Below are 9,927 nucleotides of genomic sequence, written 5' to 3' on the forward strand. Positions count from 1 at the left end.
AGCAAACTCCAACAGACCTGCAGCTGGGGGTCCTGACAGAAGGAAAACTAACAAACAGAAAGGAATAGCATTGACATCAACAAAAAGGTAATCTCTACCAAAACCCCATCTCTAGGTCACCAACATCAAAGACCAAACGTAGATAAAACCACAAAGATGGGAAGAAACCAGAGCAGAAAAACTGAAAATTCTAAAAACCAGAGCACCTGTTGTCCTCCAAAGAATTGCAGTTCCTCACCAGCAACGGAACAAAGCTGGATTGAGAATGGCTTTGACAAGTTGACAGAAGTAGGCTTCAGAAGGTTGGTAATAACAAACTTTTCCAAGCTGAAGGGGGATGTTTGAACCCATCACAAGGAAGCTAAAAACCTTGGAAAAAAAAGATTAGACGAATGGCTGACTAGAATAAACAGCATAGAGAAGACCTTAAATGACTTGATGGAGCTGAAAAACATGGCACGAGAACTTTGTGATGCATGCACAAGCTTCAATAGCTGATTCGATCAAGTGGAAGAAAGGGTATCAGTGACAGAAGATCAAATTAATGAAATAAAGTGAGAAGAGAAGTTTAGAGAAAAGAGAGTAAAAAGAAACAAACAAATCCTCCAAGAAATATGGGGCTATATGAAAAGACCAAATCTACGTTTGACTGGTGTACCTGAAAGTGATGGGGAGAATGGGACCAAGTTGGAAAACACTCTTCAGGGTATTATCCAGGAGACCTTCCCCAACCTAGCAGGGCAGGCCAACATTCTAATTCAGGAAATACAGAGAACACCACAAAGATATTCCTTGAGAAGAGCAACCCCAAGACACATAATTGTCAGATTCACCAAGGTTGAAATGAAGAAAAAAGTGTTATGGGCAGCCAGAAAGAAAGATTGAGTTACCCACAAAGGGAAACCCATCAGACTAACAGTGGATCTCTCAGCAGAAACCCTACAAGACAGAAGAGAATGGGGGCCAATAGTCAACATTTTTAAAGAAAAGAATTTTCAACCCAGAATTTCATATCCAGCCAAACTAAGCTTCATAAGTGAAGGAGAAATAAAATCCTTTATAGACAAGAAAATGCTGAGAGATTTTATTACCTCCAGGCCTGCCTTATAAGAGCTCCTGAAGGAAGCACTAAACATGGAAAGAAACAACCGGTACCAGCCACTGCAAAAACATGCAAAATTGTATGTAAAGACCATTGATGCTATGAAGAAACTGCATCAATTAATGGGCAAAATAACCAGCGAACATCATAATGACAGGATCAAATTCACACATAACAATATTAACCTTAAATGTAACTGGACTCAATGCCCCAATTCAAAGACACAGACTGCCAAACTGGATAAAGAGTCAAGACCCATCAGTGTGCTGTATTCAGGAGACCCATCTCATGTGCAAAGACGCACATAGGCTCAAAATAAAGGGATGGAGGAAGATCTACCAAACAAATGAAAAAAAAAAAAAAAAAAAAAGCAGGAGTTGCAATCCTAGTCTTTGATAAAACAGACTTTAAGCCAACAAAGATCAAAAGAGACAAAGAAGGCCATTACATAATGGTAAAAGGATCAATTCAACAAGAAGAGTTTACTATTCTAAATATATATGCACCCAATACAAGAGCACCCAGATTCATAAACCTACTTCTTAGACACCTACAAAGAGACTTAGACTCCCACACAATAATAATGGGAGAATTTAACACCCCACTGTCAATATTAGACAGATCAATGAGACAGAAGGTTAATAAGGATATCTAGGACCTGAACTCAGCTCTGCGCCAAGAAGACCTAATAGATATCTACAGAACTCTCCACCTCAAATCAACAGAATATACATTCTCAGCACCACATCACACTTATTCTAACATTGACCACATAATTGAAAGTAAAGCACTCCTCAGCAAATGTAAAAGAACAGAAACCACAACAAACTGTAACTGTCTCTCAGACCACAGTGCAATCAAATTAGAACTCAGGATTAAGCAACTCACTCAAAACCGCACAACTACATGGAAACTGAACAACCTGCTCCTGAATAACTACTGGGTAAATAATGAAATGAAGGCAGAAATAAAGATGTTCTTTGAAACCAATTAGAACAAAGACACAACGTACCAAAATCTCTGGGACACATATAAAGCAGTGTGTAGAGGGAAATTTATAGCACTAAATGCCCACAAGAGAAAGAAGGAAAGATCTAAAAGCAACACCCTGACATTACAATTAAAAGACCTAGAGAAGCGAGAGCAAACACATTCAAAAGCTAGCAGAAGGCCAGAAATAACTAAGATCAGGGCAGAACTGAAAGAGATAGAGACACAAAAATCCTTCAAAAAATCGACGAATCCAGGAGCTAGTTTTTTGGAAAGATCAACAAAATTGATAGACCACTAGCAAGAGTAATAAAGAAGAAAAGAGAGGAGAATCAAATAGATGCAATAAAAAATGATAAAGGGGATATCACTACCAATCCCAGAGAAATACAAACTACCATCAGAGAATACTGTAAACAAATAAACAAATAATACTCTACACAAATAAACTAGAAAATCTAGAAGAAATGGATAAATTCCTGGACACATACACTCTCCCAAGACTAAATCAGGCAGAAGGTGAATCTCTGAATAGACCAATAACAGGCTCTGAAATTGAGGCAAGAATTAATAGCCTACCAACCAAAAGAAGTCCAGGACCAGACGGATTCATAGCTAAATTCTACCAGAGGTACAAAAAGGAGCTGGTACCATTCCTTCTGAAACTATTCCAATCAATAGAAAAAGAGGGAATCCTCCCTAACTCATTTTATGAGGCCAGCATCATCCTGATACCAAAGCCTGGCAGAGACACAACAAAAAAAGAGAATTTTAGACCAATATCCCTGATGAACGTTGATGAAAATTGATGAACATCAATAAATTACTGGCAAACCGAATCCAGCAGCGCATCCAACAGCTTATCCACCATGATCAAGTCGGCTTCATCCCTGGGATGCAAGGCTGGTTCAACATACACAAATCAATAAACATAATCCATCACATAAACAGAACCAACGGGCCGGGCGCGGTGGCTCAAGCCTGTAATCCCAGCACTTTGGGAGGCCGAGACGGGTGGATCACGAGGTCAGGAGATCGAGACCATCCTGGCTAACACGGTGAAACCCCGTCTCTACTAAAAAATACAAAAAAACTAGCCGGGCGAGGTGGCGGGTGCCTGTAGTCCCAGCTACTGGGGAGGCTGAGGCAGGAGAATGGCGTGAACCCGGGAGGCGGAGCTTGCAGTAAGCTGAGATCCGGCCACTGCACTTCAGCCCAGGCAACAGAGCGAGACTCCGTCTCAAAAAAAAAAAAAAGAAAACAGAACCAACGACAAAAACCACATGATTATCTCAATAGATGCAGACAAAATTCAACAGCCCTTCATGCTAAAAACTCTCAATAAACTAGGTATTGATGGAACGTATCTCAAAATAATAAGAGCTATTTGTGACAAACCCACAGCCAATATCATACTGAATGGGCAAAAACTGGAAGCATTCCCTTTGAAAACCAGTACAAGACAAGGATGCCTTCTCTCACCACTCCTATTCAACATAGTATTGGAAGTTCTGGCCAGGTCAATCATGCAAGGTATTCAATTAGGAAAAAGGGTATTCAATTAGGAAATGAGGAAGTCAAATTGTCCTGTTTGCAGATGACTTGATTGTATATTTAGAAAACCCCATCATCTCAGCCCAAAATCTTCTTAGGCGGATAAGCAACTTCAGCAAAGTCTCAGGATACAAAATCAACGTGCAAAGATCACAAGCATTCATATACACCATTAATAGACAAACAGAGAGCCAAATCGGGAGTGAACTCCCATTCACAATTGCTTCAAAGAGAATAAAATACCTAGAAATCCAACTTACAAGAGATGTGAAAGACTTCTTCAAGGAGAACTACAAACCACTGCTCAACAAAATAAAAGAGGACACAAACAAATGGAAGAACATTCCATACTCATGGATAAGAAGAATCAATACCATGAAAATGACCATACTGCCCAAGGTAATTTATAGATTCAATGCCATCCCCTTCAAGCTACCAATGACTTTCTTCCCAGAATTGGAAAAAAACTACTTTAAAGTTCATATGGAACCAAAAAAGAGCCCACATTGCCAAGACAATCCTAAGTAAAAAGAGCAAAGCTGGAGGCATCATGCTACCTGACTTCAAACTATAGTAACCAAAACAGCATGGTTTTGGTACCAAAACAGATATATAGACCAATGAAACAGAACCGAGACCTCAGAAATAATGCCACACACCTACAACCTGATATTTGACAAACCTTACAAAAACAAGAAATGGGGAAAGGATTCCGTATTTAATGAATGGTGCTGGGAAAACTGGCTAGCCATATGTAGAAAGCTGAAACTGGATCCCTTCCTTACACCTTATACAAAAATTAATTCAAGATAGATTAAAGACTTAAATGTTAGACCTAAAACCATAAAATCCCTAGAAGAAAACCTAGGCAAAACCATTCAGGACATAGGCATGTGCAAGGACTTCATGACTAAAACACCGAAAGCAATAGCAACAAAAGCCAAAATAGACAAATGGGATCTAATTAAACTAAAGAGCTTCTGCACATCAAAAGAAACTACCATCAGAGTGAACAGGCAACCTACAGAATAGGAGGGAATTTTTGCAATCTACCCATCTGACAAAGGGCTAATATCCAGAATCTACAAAGAACCCAAACAAATTTACAAGAAAAAAACAAACAACACCATCAAAAAGTGAGCAAAGGATATGAACAGACACTTCTCAAAAGAAGACATTTATGCAGCCAACAGATATGAAAAAATGCTCATCATCATTGGTCATTAGAGAAGTGCAAATCAAAACCACAATGAGATACCATCTCATGCCAGTTAGAATGGCAATCATTAAAAAGTCAGGAAACAACAGATGCTGGAGAGGATGTGGAGAAATAGGAACACTTTTACACTGTTGATGGAGGTGTAAATGGGTTCAATCATTGTAGAAGACAGTGTAGTGATACCTCAAGGATCTAGAACTGGAATTACCATTTGACCCAGCAATCCCGTTACTGGGTATATGCCCACAGGATTATAAATCATGCTGCTATAAAGACACAGCACGTGTATGTTTATTGTGGCACTATTCACAATAGCAAAGACTTGGAACCAACCCAAATGTCCATCAATGATAGACTGGATTAAGAAAATGTGGCACATAGATATCATGGAATACTATGCAGCCATAAAAAAGGATGAGTTCATGTCCTTTGCAGGGACATGGATGAAGCTGGAAACCATCATTCTCAGCAAACTATCACAAGGACAGAAAACCAAACACTGCATGTTCTCACTCATAGGTGGGAATTTAACAGTGAGATCACCTGGACACAGGGCAGGGAACATCACACACCAGGGCCTGTCAGGGGTGGGGGGTTGGGGGAGGGATAGCATTAGGAGAAATACCTAATGTAAATGATGGGTTGATAGGTGCAGCAAACCAATTTGGCACATGTATACCTGTGTATCAAACCTGCACGTTGTGTACATGTGCCCTAGAACTTAAAGTATTTAAAAAAAAAAAAAAAAAGATCAATCTGAAAACAATTAAGAGATCTTGGAAAGAAATGATTTTCAAATTAAAGCACCGCATAGAGGCCATACATAGCAGAATGGATACTTCAAAAACCAACCTGAATAATTAGTAAACTTACTTGAGAAATTCTCCCAAAACTCAGAAGAAGGTATGAGGAGGTGCAATAGCAATGCTGAGGGAAAAGAAAAGAATTTTAGAGATACCAGGGAGATATAAGCAAAATAGCATAAGGGCCAGATCCAGAGAGTCTACTTCCATATAAAGGAAGTCCCAGAAGGAGGGGCCTTTATAGAGGTGAAATTATAATGAAAGAAATACTGAAAGAAAATGTCCTGTCCTTGAGTTGAAAAAAATATATATCTTCAACTAAAAATATCCACCAAGGGTTGGGAGAAAACATTAAAGGAAGCTTAGAACTTGGAAGATTATCCTACGAGGAAGAGTCAGAAAAACCAACAAGAAAAGAGGATTGGACTATTGTCCGATTTATCTTCAAATTGTGCTCAAACATAGTGGAAAATATTTACCAAATTCCGAGGAAAAATTATTGTGACTCTATAGTTTTTCCTAAAGAATAAACTGTTAAAATAATGAAAGCCTTTGTTACCTCCTATGTGCCACTCACTGTTCAAGGGGCATTTGTTGAATTATTTCAATTAACACTCACAACAATCCCATAAAGTAGGTACTATTATCCTTTTTACAGCTGAGGAAATTGAGGCACAGAGAAGTTAAGTAACTTGCCCAAGGTCACACAGTATAGAAGTAGACAGTATAGAAGAGAGGTGAACTCAATTCCTGCTCTTAACCAACCAGACTTTAATCAAGCATTCTCACATGTAAATGTGAAACTGCAACTATGATAAGCACTATGAGGGACTGCTATGGAATTCATGGATTTAGGGATCCAGCCTGTCATTTTACAGATGAATGGCATATAGCCATTGAATGCCTTTTACCTAAAACAAAGAAACAAAACAAAAACAAAAAACAAAACAAAACAAAAGAAAAAAAGACAAAGCAACAACTAAATAAAACAAAGCCAGGTACTGAGCGTTACCCAAAGGGAAAAGCTAGAGGGGAGGACCTGGGTAATGATTTTCCTCTTACATGGAGCACTTAGAAACTCAGACTTGAAAGGGACCATGGCCGATGTGGTGGTTCACGCCTGTAATCCCAGCACTTTGGGAGGCCGAGGCAGGTGGATCACCTGAGATCAGGAGTTCAACACAAGCCTGGCCAATATAGAGAAACTCGTCTCTACAAAAATTAGCCCAGCGTGGTGGCTGGTGCCTGTAATCCCAGCTACTCAGGAGGCTGAGGCAGGAGAATCAATTGAATCACTTGAATCACTTGAACCTGGGAGGCGGAGGTTGCAGTGAGCTGAGATGGCGCCACTGCACTCCAGCCTGGGCAACAGAGCAAGACTCCGTCTCAAAAAAAAAAAAAAAAAAAAAAAAAACCAAAGGGACCATGCCTATCAGAGGAGTGGGTCATCTTCAACATACCCAATGCCTTCTTATAGACCATGTTAATGGGGAGCTCACTACCTCCTCAGGGCCCCAAGTCTTCATTGGATACCTTGGCTGCAAACAGTCCTGGCCTTCAAATTAGAAGTTGTTCTTGAAGGTTTAAAATAGAAAATGATCTGGCCAGATGCAGTGGCTCATGCCTGTAATCTCAGTACTTTGGGAGGCCGAGGTGGTGGATCACTTGAGGTCAGGAGTTCAAGATCAGCCTGGCCAATATGGTGAAACCCTGTCTCTACTAAAAATACAAAAATTAGCTGGACGTGGTGGTGCATGCCAGTAGTCCCAACTACTCAGGAGGCTGAGGTAGGAGAATCACTTGAACTCGAGAGGTAGAGGTTGCAGTGAGCCGAGATTATGCCACTGCACTCCAGCCTGGGCAACAGAGAGAGACTCCATCTCCAAACTCAACAAAGAAAATGATCATAAAATCTTGACTGGTTTGCATTCAAGTGAAAGGGACAACGTGCTTGTCTCCCATATTCTAAGCTTTAAATATCTTTTCAAAGGGCAGATCCTACTTGTAATGGAAAAAGGAAGGGCTTACAAAGACAGTGAGTGCAGCTTTCCAAAGGCTGGTCTTGCAATCATGCCCCCTGGACAACTGCAGTGTTTTGGTGCTCAATGGGTCTTCCCTAGTCCCTGATTCACTTATTATTTATTCAGCAACACATTCATTTACTGATTTGGTCACACACATTCATTCATTCACTCCTCCACTTATTTCTTCATTCATTCATTGATTCCGTAGGCATTTGCTATGCCCCTGGTGGCCTATGTGCAGGACAGGGGAACAGGATCCATCTCTGGGAGGTCCTGCTGGGTGTATACTCAGACTCAAGATGCTGACTGTGAAAACACCTGCAGATTTTCAAAGTGTGTGGGGTCTGTGATGTGGGGCTGCTCCCAGCATCCAACCAGAGGACCAGAACTGAACCAAGGGACAAGGCCTGCATACATGCCATAATTCCTTTAGCTCTGCTGACCTGGCACATTGGAGAAACATGGCTCTAGAAACTTATGAGTAAATAGAAAAAGCACTTGATTTTTCCATCTAGCTCACATTTTATAATGAGAGTCCAGGCTTAGGTCAAACTTTCTCATTTCCATTGTCTGAAAATAAGTCACGAGTCTCACTTTAGTGCATGTAGATCGTATAGGAAACAGCGACTTAACAATCAGTTTGAAATCGTTTACATTACAGCCACATTTACAATTTTTATATCCTAAGATTGATGTGACTGGGAAATAAGGGATGGAGCCAGAACTAAGAGAATATTCCATGGGGTTTTAATGCAAGTTAGAGGATTAAAGAAAGGCAGGATGCTTTTGAAGGCCAGAGGAGTGCTTGTCAAGGGACAGGGTCAGGGCTGAAGGAGGGAAGACTGGATGTCGAGTAGAGCACAGAGAGTAAGTGAGCTCAAACCCAGGGATTTTGCTGGAGCCTGGGGTGTGGGTACCTCAGGGTTGGCTTAGGGGCCCCTTGATACCACAGCACCTTCTCTAGGTGCATCCTTTATGGTACGGTGCTCCCACTTGTGACCTGTATTGCCTCCTGGGTGTCTCCCCAGGTGGGGATTCTTAGGTTTTCAGGAGCAACACCTGGCACAAATTGATTCCCATGGAAGATGCAAAAAAGCTAGTTCATGATGTCCACTCCTCTCCCCGTTTCTCCCTCTCTAGCTCTCTCCCCATCTCGTCCTTCCTCTTTCCTTCCCTTCTTTCCTCCTTCTATCCTCCTTCTTTCTCTTTTTTTCCGGTTTTTTCGGAGTCCTTTCTTCCCCCACCTTCATCTCTCCTTTCCTTCTATCTTTGTTTATTTACCATCATTGCAATGAATACTGAGCAATGCCTTCCAATTGCCAGCTGGGGGGGGGTGGTACAGAGATGAAACGGTCATGGTCCCCACCGTGGAGCAGGTCAGAGTGGAGAGAGATAGTGCATTGCAAAGTTAGGAGGAAGCGCAAGGGCAGAGGTGATTAAATCCCCAAGGAGAGAGTGACGATTAAGTCAGCAGGCAGCGGAGTGGGATGGGATGGGATGGGATGGGAGAGAGAAGTCAGGAAAAGTTACAAAGAGGGATTGACACTTGAGATGGGCTTTGACCAATGGCTGGGAGTTCACAAGTGGACTCGGGAGAAGGGGCTTCCAGGAAGAAGGAGCAGTGTGTGCCAAAAGCTTGGAGGCCAGAAGTGCACTAGGGTTCAGTGTGCTTGGATCCTCAGGGAGTGGATTTGGAGGCTGGCATAAAAGTCCCCATTGTTTTATCACAAGGAGATGGACCCTCACTTCACACTCTGAGGAACAGCATTCTGCAGCAGTCCAGGCCCCCTAACTAGGAGGAATCTGGGGAAAGAGCCACACCTCACTGCCTAGTTGGAGGGAGCTGGTGGGTGATGAATAGATGGTGGGATAGAGGCCGGGTGCTGGATGGCATGGACCCCTGCTCTTCTTTGTCCTGTCCTGTGGCACCTGTGACTTTCAGCTGCAGGGATGAAACGAGGCATAGCGAATTGCAGGAACGACAAGAACTCTTGATAGGCTGAGACTTCACTGGACCTGCCAACTTTTCCATTGGCTATTAAGGATAAGACGGGCAAATTTGGTGGCCTGTAGGGGGATCAGTTTTTCTAAAAAGGAAGGCACCAATTCCTTCGGCGCCAAGTCTCACGTGCAACTGAGCTTCTCGTAACCCTGTACCAGCAGCCCTGAGCTACTCCCGAGAATCCCTGTCAGGCAGTGGTGCTTTCCTGGCAAAGTAATTGCTGGTAGAACGCA

Source organism: Piliocolobus tephrosceles, chromosome 1 (genome assembly GCF_002776525.5).
Source record: "Piliocolobus tephrosceles isolate RC106 chromosome 1, ASM277652v3, whole genome shotgun sequence".
Lineage (NCBI taxonomy): Eukaryota > Metazoa > Chordata > Mammalia > Primates > Cercopithecidae > Piliocolobus > Piliocolobus tephrosceles.